Genomic DNA, 15,835 nt, shown 5'->3' on the forward strand with positions numbered 1-15,835 from the left:
TACCTACGTGACTTTACTGAAAAAAAAACAGAGTAGCTTTTGTTCGGCCGGATCAAGGGGGCTAAACGGGCGCGGGACGGGCTAGAGAAGAGATGGAGTGATGTGGTGCAGGAGAACGTGGAGCTGAGTGGACTTGCCGATGACTGGTACCAGCGGTGTCAAGGTCGGCCTCTGTGGAGGAGGCTCGTGAAGGACGCTGCTACTGGGCAGTTGGAGGCAGTCGCCCTCCAACAACAACGGAGCGACGCTCACAACAACGAGCGGAGCGCCGGGTGGCTAAAGCATAGCAAGTTGGTACAGTAGGGGGCACAGGTGGTGCATCAGCCAGTCATCTCGGTCATCTTGGTCAGTCGACCCGTGGCACCTGGGTCTGCCCCGTGACCTCCTGCCAGCGCGCGTTCGACACTTCACGTGGCCTCAAAGTGCACTTGGCCTGGCACAAGCGTCGTGGTGACGTCACCGCCACTTAGTGGCGAATGGCGGTTGTTGTTGTGTGTGTCTACGGGGAGTGGTTCTGCAGCGGTAAGCGCGCTGCGTTACGAACCCAGCGACCCGAGTTCGATTCTCGCTGACAGCCACCAACACTAGTGACGATTATCTGAACCGGTCTTGGCCATCCCCTAGGGCGACTCAGCCTCAAATGAGCACCTTGTGCGATGCATAACAATCGCCACTAGGGAGACAAAGGCGGCCGGGCGTGGTGTTGGCCACCCAACCCCCTCGTGTTACCGTGCCGGTCTTCGTAGGTGCTACTTGTTAACAGCACTTGCCCCAACAATATGTTAAGGCTACACGGGGGATCTTTATCTTTGACGGTAAATAATGCGGCATGGTGATTCAATTTTTCTTCCCCCAGATATATGGAGAGAGAGAGAGAAAAAAAGAGAATTGTTCCCTTACAGCGGGTTCATGAAAACGCTGTAACCGAGGCAGTTTCCTGCGAAATTAAACCAAAAATAAACACGGGCACGGCGGCGGCGGTGGTGTGTGGGGGGGTTGTGTTCAACCATCAACGGCATCGCCTCGTTCCACGGCTCCTCGGAGCAATTGTGCAGAACACCAGCAGATGTTTCCAGGCCAGCAGCAATCTCAGGATTTTTTGGGGTCAGGTTTTTTTTAAAACACTGCTCAACAAACGAAGCTGAGAAATTATGAGGCCACCACTCCCCACGTGCCCCCCCCCCCGCCCCCCTACCGCCCACCCTCCGCGAATGAGTGAACGAGTCTGCACTCGATTTTCAAAATCGCTTCCACGGGGGTTTCACAGAAAGCGACTTCACTCACACCGCGGGTCACCGATTGGTTAAGCATGGCTCAATCTTGCCTCAATCATCACCATACATCCACAACGGCCCAGCCATTACCCCACCGAGACTCATCCAATGAGTCCATTGCACCTCAACGGAGACTCAACCGCGTGGGTCCACCACGATTTCATCAGGGACTCAACCGCAGGCTCAATCGCAGCACCGCCGCCACCACATCCAGCATCAGCAGATTTCTCCCGAGGAGCCTCTGATTTGGACGGACGGCTCTTCGTGTTTAAAGAGCCGCTGCTGCTGCTGCCGCGAGAATTCTCCACGTTTTACTCAACGCCGAGAAGAGAATTTTAAAAAGCGCCTCGTCTTCCTTCTCAGGCTCTCGAGCAACCGCGAGGCCACCCGCTCTCAGGATGAATACCACGATAATGGCACCCCCCCCCATCCCGTCTCTCTCCCGCGCGGAGCCGCGTGGGCTGAATGCCTCCCTCCCTCCCTCTCTCCCTCCCTCTCGCTTTCTCTCTCTCTCTCCTCTCCCCCGTCTCGTCTTGGCAGTCGTACAGCTATGCACTTGACGACCTCTCAATGCTCATGACAACATGACGGGACTTGACTCGCCCGGTTTCCTGGTCTGGGACTTTCGAGTTCCTATACATCATCATCACCATCACCACCACTACCATCATCACCATGAATGCAACATCATCACCATCATCATCACCATCATCACCACCACTACTATCATCACCATCATCACCACCACTACCATCATCACCATCATCACCATCATCACCACTACCATCATCACCATGAATGCAACATCATCACCATCATCATCACCATCATCACCACCACTACTATCATCACCATCATCACCACCACTACCATCATCACCATCATCACCATCACCACCACTACCATCATCACCATCACCACCACTACTATCATCATCATCATCACCACCACTACCATCATCACCATCATCACCATCATCACCACTACCATCATCACCATGAATGCAACATCATCACCATCATCAGCATCATCATCACCACCACCATCACCACCATCACCACCATCACCATCATCAACACCACCACCACTACCATCATCACCATCATCACCATCATCACCATCATCACCACTACTATCATCATCATCACCACCACTACCATCATCACCATTAATGCAACAGCATCACCACCACCACTACCATCATCACCATTAATACAACATCATCACCACCACCACTACCATCATCACCATTAATGCAACATCATCAGCACCATCATCACCAAGAATAAATCAGCAACATGAATACGTTATAACCATTACCAACATGAATACATTACCATCCGTATGTTACCATAAAAATGTGCCACCATCCCCATCCATACATCATCATCACCATCATCACCATCGCCATTCTCCAAGCGGGCGCCCTCGGAGCCGAGGTGCGCTCACTGCTGTCTGCCCAACCCGAGCTGTTAGTCGGTGGTCTCTCTCTTATCCACAGCCATGTAGATCTACTGCTGGATGAAGGCCTCCCAGGCCGTGCCCGCCATGGAGGCCGTGATGCGCCCTGCGCGGTCGCCACCCGGGTCCAGACCAGCAGGTCAGCGGGTCAGCAGGTCAACAGGTCAGCAGGTCAACAGGTCAGCAGGTCAACATGCCAACATGTCAGCAGACCAGAAGGTCAGCAGGTCAACAACTTGTCAGCAGGTCAACAAGTCAGCAGGTCAACAGGTGAGCAGGTCAACAGGCCAACATGTCAGCAGACTAGAAGGTCAGCAGGTTAACAACATGTCAGCAGGTCAACAGGTGAGCAGGTCAGCATGTCAACAGGTCAGCAGACCAACAGGTCAGCGGCGCAGGCGCTGCAACTGCACCGAGGCCCTGCGCGGGGCTACAAGGGTGGTTTGGAACTTGACAGGAAGGGGTGGGGTGGGGGTGGGGTGGGGGGTGGGGTGGGGGTGGGGGAATTTAAACTTCACTGGAAGTATTACATCTGACACCGTGACGTCGAAGCGCGCCCCCCCCCCCCCTTAAAGCGCGGGGCCCGGGGCAGTCGCCCCGATTCGCGGTACCCTCGGGACGATTCTGCCAGGAGGCGAGAGAGACTTCGGCAAGAGAATGGTGGTGGGGGGGCTGCGTTGATTGCTCCACAACAACTAAGAGCTGCACGGGAGGGCAGAAGCACACGCGCGGCTCGAAGCTGAGCCGCTGCTGGGGGGGGGGGGGTCAATTCTGGCGAGAGTGGTCGAGACCCCTCCCCTCTCCCCCGGGGATATGGACCCCCGATCCCGGGGTGCCCCGGGCTGATTCGTGAAACTTTTTTGTCGCAAACCCTCCTCCAGCCGACACAGCCAAGTAATAACGCTGTCACGCGATGCACAGACGTGTACAATTAATTACCGCTGCAGCAGTAGCAGCAGCATGTTGGAGAGTCACGTGACGACATGTAACGGCTGGGTTGGCATCATCAGGCCGCTGCCAGAGTCGATGAGAGGCATCGCGCCGCCGCTTGGACACAAATCTCAGTGCGGCCGCAGCAACCACGCGCAGCGGGAGCGGTGCAGGCTGAAAGGTTCGCGCGGCCACGTGGGCGAGTTAGGTTGTTCCTTGTTGTTGTCATTGTTGTTCATTGTTGTTGTCATTGTTGTTGTCATTGTTGTTGTTGTTGCCATTCTCACCCCGCACAGACGCAGCATCTCCCTCGTCTTCCCCACACACGCGCCTTGTCGTGTCGTGTGATGCTGCTGCTGCGTTAGTGGTGGCGCACAGGAAAACACAGACGACGTTTCGGACCATAGCCCTTCTTAATCCTTCATCTCCTTCTTCCTCCATATGCCACGAAGAAGCGCCGTGACCCGAAACGTCGCCTATGATTTGCTCGTCTCCGCCGGGAGGTGCAGTGCGGGCGGGAAGATTCCGGAGCAGCCGCGGTGCGGCGGGCGACATTTATTTATTTATCTCCGCCCTGCCGGGGGATTTCGGCTTCTTCTCTCCGGGGGCCCCCCCCCTCCGCCTCCACTCCAATCCCGCTGCCATTCCCACCCACCCACCTCTCGTATAATAAGAAGCGCTGCGGCTCTGGGAGGGATCGACTCGGATCTGTGATGCTTGAGGTCCGCCTCGCTGCACAAGGGGATTTCATGTAAATATTTTAGTTCATTATTTATTTATTATTCCCCCCCCCCCCCGCCCGCCCCGCTAAATCAATTCCGCTATCGGGAATCTCGCGGAGCCCTGCGACTCCCCCGTTGTGCTGGAGAACGGCCCGCGGAAGTGGAAATCACAGAGCTACCTCTGAGGCCCCTTCTTCAAGTGACCTCTGCTCCACCAAGTAGGGAACGGCCCCGTCCCACTCGCCCTGCCACCGGCGGTGTGGCTCGGCGCCTCGCGGCCAACCTGAGCTTTGTTTTTAATTCTCAGAAGTGGAATTTAGCCACATTAAGTGGAGAACCAAATTTAAGGCGATTGTCTTTATTTTGTACGGATCTGTGTCGCTGAGTGAGTCTATGGGTCTCTGGGTGAGTCTACGAGTCTCTGTGTGAGTCTATGGGTCTCTGGGTGAGTCTATGTGTCTCTAAGTGAGTCTATGGGTCTCTGAGTGAGTCTATGGGTCTCTATGTAAGTCTCTGGGTCTCTGGGTGAGTCTATGGTTCTCTAGGTCAGTCATTGGCGACTGTGATGTGCCCATCAACTCGAAATATTTGAGCCATGGTTTAATTGCCACTCGGTATGTGAGCCTCTGGGTCTTTGTGCGAGTCTATGGGTATCTGTGTGAGTCTATGGATCTCTGTGTGAGTCTATTGGTCTCTTTGTCAGTCTTTGGGTCTCTGTGTGAGTCTATGGATCTCTCTGTGAGTATATGGGTCTCTTTGTGTAAGTTACTGGTGACCAGGCTCACACCGTCATCTCACCACAGGTGAAACTCGAACCTGGATTCGAACCCAGCCTCTCAGCGGTCCCGCTTAGTGGCTCGCGCCAGCTGCAGCGGCACGTGACGCATGTCCCGTGGTGGGGGTTGGAGTTTAGCGTCCGTGCCGTGGCATCAGCCTCCACCAAGTCACCCGGGATGCGCCCATCCATTCAGACCTCAAGAGCTAAGCAGAGTCGTGCCTGGCTACACGGAAAGGACTCTGTGTGAGTGTGGGTTCGAGTCCTGCTCTCGGTGAGTGAGTGAATGAGTGGGTGAGCGAGTGGCTGAGTGAACGGGTGAGTGGGTGAGTGAGTGGCTGGGTGATTTGGTGGGCGAGTGAGTGGCTGGGTGAGTGAGTGGCTGGGTGATTGAGTGGGCGAGTGCGTGGCTGGGTGAGTGTGTGAGTGAAGTGAGTGGCTGGGTGAGTGAATGGCTGGGTGAGTGAATGGCTGGGTGAGTGAGTGGCTGGGTGAGTGAGTGGCTGAGTGATTGAGTGGGCGAGTGCGTGGCTGGGTGAGTGAGTGGCTGGGTGAGTGAGTGGCTGGGTGAGTGAGTGGCTGGGTGAGTGAGTGGCTGGGTGCTTGAGTGGGCGAGTGCGTGGCTGGGTGAGTGGCTGGGTGAGTGAGTGGCTGGGTGAGTGAGTGGCTGGGTGATTGAGTGGGCGAGTGCGTGGCTGGGTGAGTGAGTGAAGTGAGTGGCCGGGTGAGTAAGTGGGTAAGTGGGTGAGTGAGTCGGTGAGTGAGTCGGTGAGTGAGTCGCTACGTGCGCGCGCGAGCACTGATGTGACCCCGCATCCTCGGAGCGGCGCTGCGCGCAGGAATGCGGCGCTTGGCTCTGATTACAGAGAGAAGCCGCTCGGGCCGCGGCCAGAGCCCCGAGCCAGAGCCCCGAGCGGCTTGAACAGCGGCCAAGACGAGGAGGTCGAGGGCTGCTGCCGCTGCTGCCGCTGCTGCTGAGCTCAAGCGGCCCGCGAACCACCGCGTCAATTGTAACCGCAACGACAACCGCCAGCAACAACCGCAGCCGTCGTGATCGCAGTAACCACAACCACCACAACCACAACCACCACCACCACGTGCCACGAACCACAACCGCAGCACTCGATTGCTGCTGCTGCTGCTGGAAGAGGACGGGACACCGTGCCGACCTCATCAAACCTCGCCCGGGTTTGTCCTCGTGATGCCTCGCGTCGTAGGGATACAACACGGACGGTGCAATGGTGGAGAGGCGGCACCTTGAGTGCGAGTGCTAGTGCCTTACTCCGGCAATCCCTGCTCCAAGTCGGCCTCGCAGCCTTCTGGATATTATCGAGTGAGAAGTGAAGTCCTGCGTGCACTCACATAGAGACAAATACAAAGATCTCCCGTATAGCCTCATTCGACTGTTGCGGCAAGTGTTGTCAGCGAGCAGCACCTATGAAGGTCAGCACGAGTGGGTGGAGTTGCTACCACCACTCCCGGCCGCCTTTGTATTTCCAGTGCTGCTGTCTGCGTACAGCACCAGGTAGACATTTAAGGCTGAGTCGACCTAGGGGAGGCCTGGTAACAGGTGAAGGTATTCAAATTGGGTCGCCGGGGTTCGTGGCGCAGTGCGCTCACCACTGCGCCACCGCTCCCGTATATAACAACCGCCATTCGCTCACACGGTGCGTGTGCCAGGCTAGGTGCACTTTGAGGCCACGTGAAGTGTCGAACGCTCGCTGGCGGGAGGTCACGGAACAGGCCCAGCAGGTGCCATGGGTCGACTGACTGAGATGACCATGGGTCGACTGACTGAGATGATCGGCAGATGCACGCCCACATGCACGCTGCGTTTTCACAGACAAACACAAAGATGCCCCATATAACCTTTGCAGACTGTTGGGGCAAGTGCCGTAGGTGGCCAGCTTCACGCCCGACCGCCTTTGTCTTCCCAGTGCCGACGTTGACACACTGCACCAGGTACTCATTTAAGGCTGAGTCGACTTAGGACCGATTTAGATAATCGTCGGTGTCCGTGAGCGGAAATCGAACTCGGGTGGGCCGGGTTCCTGGCGCTGACCACCGCCCCCCCCCCCCCCCCGTGTCTGCCCAGGGCACGCGCGGTGCCGCGTTGCATCGCCCCCCCCCCCCGCTCGCCCCCCCCCCCCGCTCGCCCCCCCCACCCCCCGCTCGCCCCCCCACCCCCCGCTCGCCCCCCCCACCCCCCGCTCGCCCCCCCCACCCCCCGCTCGCCCCCCCCACCCCCCGCTCGCCCCCCCCACCCCCCGCTCGCCCCCCCCCACCCCCCGCTCGCCCCCCCCACCCCCCGATCGCCCCCCCCACCCCCCGCTCGCCCCCCCCGCTCGCCCCCCCCCACCCCCCGCTCGCCCCCCCCCACCCCCCGCTCGCCCCCCCCCCCACCCCCCGCTCGCGCTCACCCAGAAATGTGCCTCGCGCTCGCCGCCGCGTCGCAGAGAACACGGCCCGCCTGCTCAGCAGCACGTGCCGACATGGGGGGCGGGGCGGGGGGTGATTTAGGGGGCGGGGCGGGGGGGGCGTTCCCGGTTCGTCACAAGTCTGCAGCTCGCCACTAAACCGACGGGACCCGAGTTCGTGTCCCGTTCACGGCGACCGTCAGCGACGGGGATGCGTGAAGCGGTGGCCAGTGGACCTGCCGCCTGCACAGCCACCTACACTGCCACCTACACAGCCACCTACACTGCCACCTACACAGCCACCTACACTGCCACCTACACAGCCACCTACACTGCCACCTACACTGCCACCTACACAGCCACCTACACTGTCACCTACACAGCCACCTACACTGCCACCTACACAGCCACCTACACTGCCACCTACACTGCCACCTACACTGCCACCTACACTGCCACCTACACAGCCACCTACACAGCCACCTACACAGCCACCTACACTGCCACCTACACAGCCACCTACACTGCCACCTACACAGCCACCTACACAGCCACCTACACTGCCACCTACACTGCCACCTGCACAGCCACCTACACTGCCACCTACACTGCCACCTACACAGCCACCTACACAGCCACCTACACTGCCACCTACACTGCCACCTACACTGTCACCTACACTGTCACCTACACAGCCACCTACACTGCCACCTACGATGTTGTTGCTGCGCTGCGATGGAACGTCTATGCTCCCCGCCTTCACAACTCCGCACTGACCAGCGGTGAAGTATGGTCAAATAACATATACCCCCCCCCTTGCAGGGCGTGGGTAGGGCCTTCATCCAGCAGTGGATTGACACGAGCTCACGTGTGCACTCTCCACGTCCTCGAGTTAACGTCTACACACCCACTCCCTCCCCCCACCACCCCTCCCCCACCACCCCTTCCCCCCACCCCCTCCCCCACCACCCCTCCCCCACCACCCATCCCCCCACCACCCCTCCCCCACCACCCCCCACCACCCCCCACCCCCTCCCCCCACCACCCCTCCCCCCACCACCCCCGGACTGTGCGAGCTGGGCCCGCAGTGACCCCTGGTGGGCTACGATCGCCTCCCCGAGTGGCCCCCCCCCTCGCCCTCTCCACGAGGACAGTGGCGCCGTGTGGCCGTGGGGCCGTGGGGCTGCGTGGTGCCGGTACCTCGGAGTCCGTCCTTGTTGTTTGGCTCAGGCCACGTGGTGACACGTTTCCCCACCCCCCCTCCCCCCCCAAAATTGTTGTCATGAGCCCTCCACCACCCGACACAGCTCTCGCGGCTGTCGCTGTTGGTGACAGGGCCGCTGTGGTCACAAAATCCCCAGCGCCCGAGCTCGCCGCTGCTGCTGCGGGGCTCGAGGCCGTGTCACGACTGAATGCAACCATCGTTAGATGTGATCGGTACATTGGTGATACAAATATAATAACAACTGTTTAGACGTCAGATTGACGTCGGGTGGTGGAGGGTTAATTAATGAGCAGCAATTTTTTGGCACAAAACTGCAACCGCGTGGCCCAACTCCAAAACCAACACGGACCTCGTGACCCATGCGTGTGGCCGCGAGTTTGACCGCTCTCCGAGTTGTGGATGCATTTCGATTCGCTACCTCCACTCTCCTTGCTCGAGTTGCGTCGATCCACTGCTGGATGAAGGTCCACCCGCGGCCGTGTCGGTCGTACGGATGTGTCTGCCCGTGCTTGGCCACGCTGGTCAGAGCCGGCTGGTGCAAAGGAGGATCTGGCTCGGGTCCCGCCGGGAATGGAACTCCTGGGTCGCCGGCGGTTTGCCGACTCGCCCACAGAGTCGCCCAATTCTCGTCGACTCCGGAGGGACGGTGGCGCTGCTGCGTTCGGGACGGGCCCCGTGTCTGGGAGCCAGGCCAGTCGCAACACTCAGGGCCTCCTTGTGCTGACACACCAACACAAGGGCCATTGTGATGGTCAGTTTGGGGGTGTGCGTGGGGTGTACGCGTGGGGGTGGAGGTGCGCGTGTGATTCCTCGCTGGAATAAACGTTAGGCGTGGACAAAGTGGCGAGTCTCCTGACCCCTCAGGCTCTCTCCACTGCTCGACTGAAGCTCCGGAATTTGAGAGTTCTACTTTTTTTGGTATCCGCAGTACAGGAGGGGGGGTGGTTTTTTTTGCAGAAAAAATTGGCTGCTCCAAATTGCTTGATTTGCTCCAACTCCCCCCCCTCCCCCTCCTCTCCCTTCCTCTCTCGCATTTCCCTGCTGTTTTGTTGCTGCTCTCCTTCCCCAGAGCGAGAGGGCTCCGTGCCAAGAAAGTCGGCGCGTTTCGGAGTCCACGCTGGGGTTGAGTCAGACTCGCCGCACAAATTGGTCGCTCCAATTTTCTTGATTTGCTCTCCGCCCCCTCCTCTCTCCTTTCCTCTCTGCCTCCTTCTCTCGTTTCTCTGTTTTTTTTCCTTTCGTTCAGAGAGAGAGGGGGGGAGGTGGGGGGCTCTGTGCCAACGAACCCAGCGTACGGTCGCCGCGTCTCGCCACGGGTTGAGCCCTCGAGTCGCTGCAAACTCGAGGGTTGATTTTGGTCACGGATCCCTCCCCCCTCTCCCCTCCCCCTTCCCGTTTCCCCCATTTCAGAACGAGCGGCTTTGTGCCAAGAAACGCAGAGCAGCGGTCGAGCCCAGGCAGGGGTTGAACCCGCGTCACCCGGGTGCAGGGTGCAGCAGCAGCGGCAGCAGCGGCAGACAGCCTCGCCAGATGCCGGCTGGCTCCAGTTCCCTTCATTAATCACGCGGCCTCGCGCCGCGTCCCTCACGGCACTGGTTGAGCCGCGGCGACAGCCTAAGTGCGGCCAATCAAAGTGTTTGTGTTCCCGGGGCTGTGCTCGTTAAGTCGCTCATCTAATTACCGCCTCCTCCTCCTCCTCGCACTCCCCTCATCCATTTATTCCGCCGTTCGCGACGCGGCTACGTGCGCGCAACCGTGTGGGTGAGTGAGTTCACGCACGCGAACACATACGCGCGAACACTCGCGCGCGTGTGAATGCGTAATTACCCATCAGCAATCGTCATCATCCATTATCTATCATCATCATTAACCATCATCATCCACCATCATCATTATCAATCATCCACCATCATCATCCATCATCATTATCCATCATCCACCATCAACATTATCCATCATCCACCATCATCATTAGCCATCATCCACCATCATTATCCATCATCCACCATCATCATTATCCATGATTAATTATCATCACCACCATCACCATCATCGTCGTCGTCTTCCCAGCCACCGCTGCGGGCGGGGTGGGGGCGCTGCGGGAGGCGGGAGCAGTAATTAATGTATTATCTACCATCACGTGGACAATTTAATTAATACTTTAATTGGTATTTTTAACTAAACTCAGAGCGACTTGCGACTCCATGAGCATTGCGTCATTGGTGCTGTTCATTTGCCGATGACAGCCCTGAGGCAGCGTTAGAAATTCCACATTGCTACGACGGGGAAGAGTCTCTCCACAGGACAGCCGCTGTTGACTTCTCCAAAATAGTACACATTGTATCGACCGCGCAGGGATGATGGGCTGAGCCAACTCCCCCTCCTCTAGCAACCAGGATTTGAACTGGCTGCCCGGCCGCGTTCTTATGTGTTTGCCAGGCTGGTGTCGTCGTGGTCCGCGCACCGCCCACCCAGAGGGCGCCGGTTCAAGTCCCTCCTCGGGGCACGGCACTTGAATCGAAGCTGCAGGTTTCTGAAACCCGCCAGGGACACCGCTCGCCCCTGTCCACACACCAGTGCGGTGGGGTAAAGCGTGGGTAACTCCCATCTCTTCCAAAACGTCTGGCCAGCGTGGAAGAGTAGGCCAAGTACCCACTGCCTAGAGCTCGCCTCGAGCGGACGTGAGCGAGCACTTGCAGGGCTGCGCCTTCACCGTGCACGGGTTGCATCCACCTCGAGCTGGAGCGCGCACACTCTCAATTAGCAATTGTTATCGATGATTAATTACGATGCCACTCTCTCGTCAAGATGAGCTTCTTCCAGGATTTGCTGACGTCGATGTGGGCTGAGACCTCGGCTCCGAAAGCTGCTGAACCACGGAGTGCGTCCATCAATCACACGGACGCGTGTGTACACGTGTGTGTGTACGTGTGTACACGTGTGTGTGTGTGTACACGTGTGTGTGTACGCGTGTAAACGTGTGGTTGTGTGTACGCGTGTGTGTGTACGCGCGTGTGTGTGTACACGCGTGTGTGTGTACACGCGTGTGTATGTACGCGTGTACACGTGTGTGTGGTTGTGTGTACACGTGTGTGTGTACGCGCGTGTGTGTACACGTGTGTGTACGCGCGTGTGTATAGTGGGGAGCGGTGGTGTAGCAGTTAGCGCTACGCTGCGCTATGAACCCGGCGACATGGGTTCGATTCCCGCTCACGGCCAACACGAGTGACGAATATCTGAACCGGTCCTGGGCCTCCCCTTGGTCGACTCAGCCTCAAATGAGCACCTGGTGCGGTGTGTAAACATCGCCGCTGGGGAGACAAAGGCGGTCGGGCGTGGTGCTAGCCACCCACCCCCCCGTGTACTGTTCCAGCCTTCATAGGTGCTCGTTAACAGCACTTGCTGTTACAGCACTTGCCCCTAGAGCCTGCTACGGGTATACGGGGGATCTTTATCTTTGTATGTATCTGTGTGTGTGTCCACGTGTGTGTGGAGTTGTGGTTGCGGAACTCACTGACTCGGTCTCGCTGCGTAAACACGAGGCGGGAGGTCCCGAATCCAAACATCGCCACCGAAAACTCTCCACTTCGGACCCAAATATTTACACAGAACCCGCGGCGCCTCCCTCCCTCCCTGCCTGCCTGCGCCGAGAGCGATGCGACTGGGAAACGAGAACGAGTTCGTCCTGCGTGTGGTCACGTGGCACACCCATCCTCACCACCATCGTCAACATCAGCCGCGATTAATCCACTGCTGGATGAAGGACTCCCCCCCCCCCCCGTGTCCTGGCTCTCCCGCCCGGTAGCTCATCCTCAGTCCGTGCTGTTGTTGTTGTTGCCACGTCTTTACTGGGCCATGGACGGGTTAAACGTGAACTGTCCCAGCCAACTTTCTGTACGGGAAATGTCTTTGATTGAATGTAGAGATGTGCTTTTTTGTGTGCACGTTCGAGTTCTCTTGCAACGCGCTCTCGTCTTTGTCCGCGCAGCTCTCTCTGTTCGCTTTCACGGCTGTGTTTACTGACTGACTTGTGTTCACGGCTGTGTTTACTGACTTGAGTTCACGGGGCACGCTTGCGAATGAGTGCCCCTCCACTCCGCTGTGGCGACTTCTCTCGCCCTGGCCACGCCAACGTCGACAGCCTCGGGAGGGATTCTAACCAGGAATTTGACAAACAACACCCCTACGATCACAGCCGCCGTGAACATTAAGGAGACGGTGTTGATGATGTCCCCCCACGCGGCGCTTCACCGGGGGGGGGGGGGGGTCCGTGGCTGGGAGCCACCGCGTGGCACGCGGCCCGGGAGTGGCCCAGGGTCGGCCCCAGAGCTCGGGGCCACGTGGCCGCGTTCCACCCGTGAGCCGCCCGGCCCCCCCCCCGGCACACCCTCAGTGGCCCAGGGCTCGCGACTGACGCCACGAGAACTGCGTGGACTGTGCACGGCGCGCGCGCCGTCTCGCCCTGCGTCGTCACCGCTTGTGTTGGTCACAAGAATCCCGCATGCCGACAAGTGCCACTGCGAATTAGTCGTGTGGGCTGACAGCAGCAGCAGCATCGCCCCCCCCCCCCCCCCCGTTACGTGAACTCGGCAGGAGCTGTCTCCGTCTGTAACGTGAGGGTCCCATTCACACACAGGAAGGTTGATCGGATACGAGGCAGACGCGAGCGTGGAGACTTTCTCTGCGGGAACCTCGCCACGTGGATCAGAGGTGACCGCTCAACTCTGCAACATCACCCACGCCACGTGCCGTCGTGGGTCTCTCTGATTCACACGCGGCGATGGGGGTAAAGCCGGCGTCACGGAAACCACGCGGCAGCCTGCTGCTGCTGTTCGCTCTGCGGGCTCCTCGTGGAGCACGGCGGAGTCGGCCGGGAAGGGGAGCGAGGCCGCCCTCCTGCCGCCTGGGGCACCGCTGGCGCAGGTCGCGCTGCGGGGCTGGCGACGTGGTGACGATTCGCTGCGGGGCTGGCGGGCCAGGTGCGGATGGAGGAGGCGAGGCGCTGATAAACGCGCACACGGAGGAGGGGAATCTGCCCTCGCCGGGCGACTCCGTGGGCTCTGCGAGGGAAATAAAATGTCACTTTATTTTTTGCGATCAACGATTTCGGGAATATCTCGCGGGAGGCTCCATCTGTCACGGAGCGAGCTGGCGACTTGGTTTTGGTGCTCACGGAATAAATGTGCGGGCCTCTGGCCAGACGGGCGCGCGGCGATGAGCAGACACGGCCCCGTAGCGAGAGGCGTTTGACAGTGTTGGTGTACGGTGCTTTTTCTGCAATATTTTGCTGTCTTTTCTTGGAATTTCTGTTTGCACTTAGTCACTTTAAGATGTTTTCTTGTTCATGTTTTTTTTTGTTTGTTGCGGTTGCACCCGATTCAGGAGCCGAATGGCTCACAGGGCTATACCTAATACATGAAACTTGAAAACTTGGATGTGGTGTGCCGAGACAGCTGAGGGGTGGTCACGAGGGGTGGTGGTCACGAGGGGTGGTGGCCACTCACTCGCCCGTCCACGTGAGATCGCTCACCCACCACCATCTTCATCAGCACCACCATCAGCACCACCATCACCACCACCATCATTACCACCATCACCACCATCATTACCACCATGAACATCATCATCATCACCACCATCATCACCACCAACATCATCATCACCTCCAACATCATCACCACTAACATCATCACCACTAACATCACCACGACGACCATCACCACGACGACCATCATCACCACGACGACCATCACCACGACGACCATCACCACGACGACCATCACCACGACGACCATCATCACCACGACGACCATCATCACCACGACGACCATCACCACCATCCCAGCCCGGGGCCCCGAGCTGCGCGTGGCTCGGGCGACGTCGCCACGCGGCGCCGAGAAGACGCGGAGAGCCGTGGGGGAGGGGCGAGCGGGGGGAGGGGCGAGCGGGGGGAGGGGCGAGCGGGGGGAGGGGCGAGCGGGGGGAGGGGGAAGCGGGGGGAGGGGGCGAGCGGGGGGGGGCCCACGAGGGGGGGGGGGCGACTCCGCTGTTGGCGAGTCGCTCTCAGGAGGAATAATTAATTATGAATGATATTGTCGGCGTTGGTGACATTTTTCATTCATTGGGTTTAGTTACTGGGGGGAAGCCGGAGGAAACCCACGCAGATCAGGGAGAGAACACAAACTCACTCTACACACACTACAGTCTACACACACACCACACACTCACTCTACACACACTCTACACACACTCTACACACACACACTCTACACACACACTCTACACACACTCTACACACACACACTCTACACACACACTCTACACACACACACTCTACACACACACTACACACACTCTACACACACACACACTACACACACTCTACACACACACTCTACACACACACACTCTACACACACTCTACACACACACACTCTACACACACACTCTACACACACTCTACACACACACACTCTACACACACACACTCTACACACACACACACTCTACACACACACTACACACACTCTACACACACACACACACTACACACACTCTACACACACACTCTACACACACACTCTACACACACACACTCTACACACACACACTCTACACACACACTCTACACACACTCTACACACACACACTCTACACACACACTCTACACACACTCTACACACACACACTCTACACACACACTACACACACTCTACACACACACACACTACACACACTCTACACACACACTCTACACACACTCTACACACACTCTACACACACTACACACTCACTCTACACTCACTCTACACTACACACACTCTACACACACACACTACACACACTCTACACTCACTCTACACTACACACACTCTACACACACACACAACACACACTCTACACACACTACACACTCTACACACACACTCGTACACACACACTACACACACGCTCTACTCACAATCACTCTACACAGACAGGCGCCGAGTCGAGATTCGAGCCCAGGCTCATCTCGCTGCGCAGCTGTTAGC

The sequence above is a fragment of the Lethenteron reissneri genome, chromosome 7, assembly GCF_015708825.2.
Source record: "Lethenteron reissneri isolate LAM-NWPU_2019-01 chromosome 7, ASM1570882v1, whole genome shotgun sequence".
Lineage (NCBI taxonomy): Eukaryota > Metazoa > Chordata > Hyperoartia > Petromyzontiformes > Petromyzontidae > Lethenteron > Lethenteron reissneri.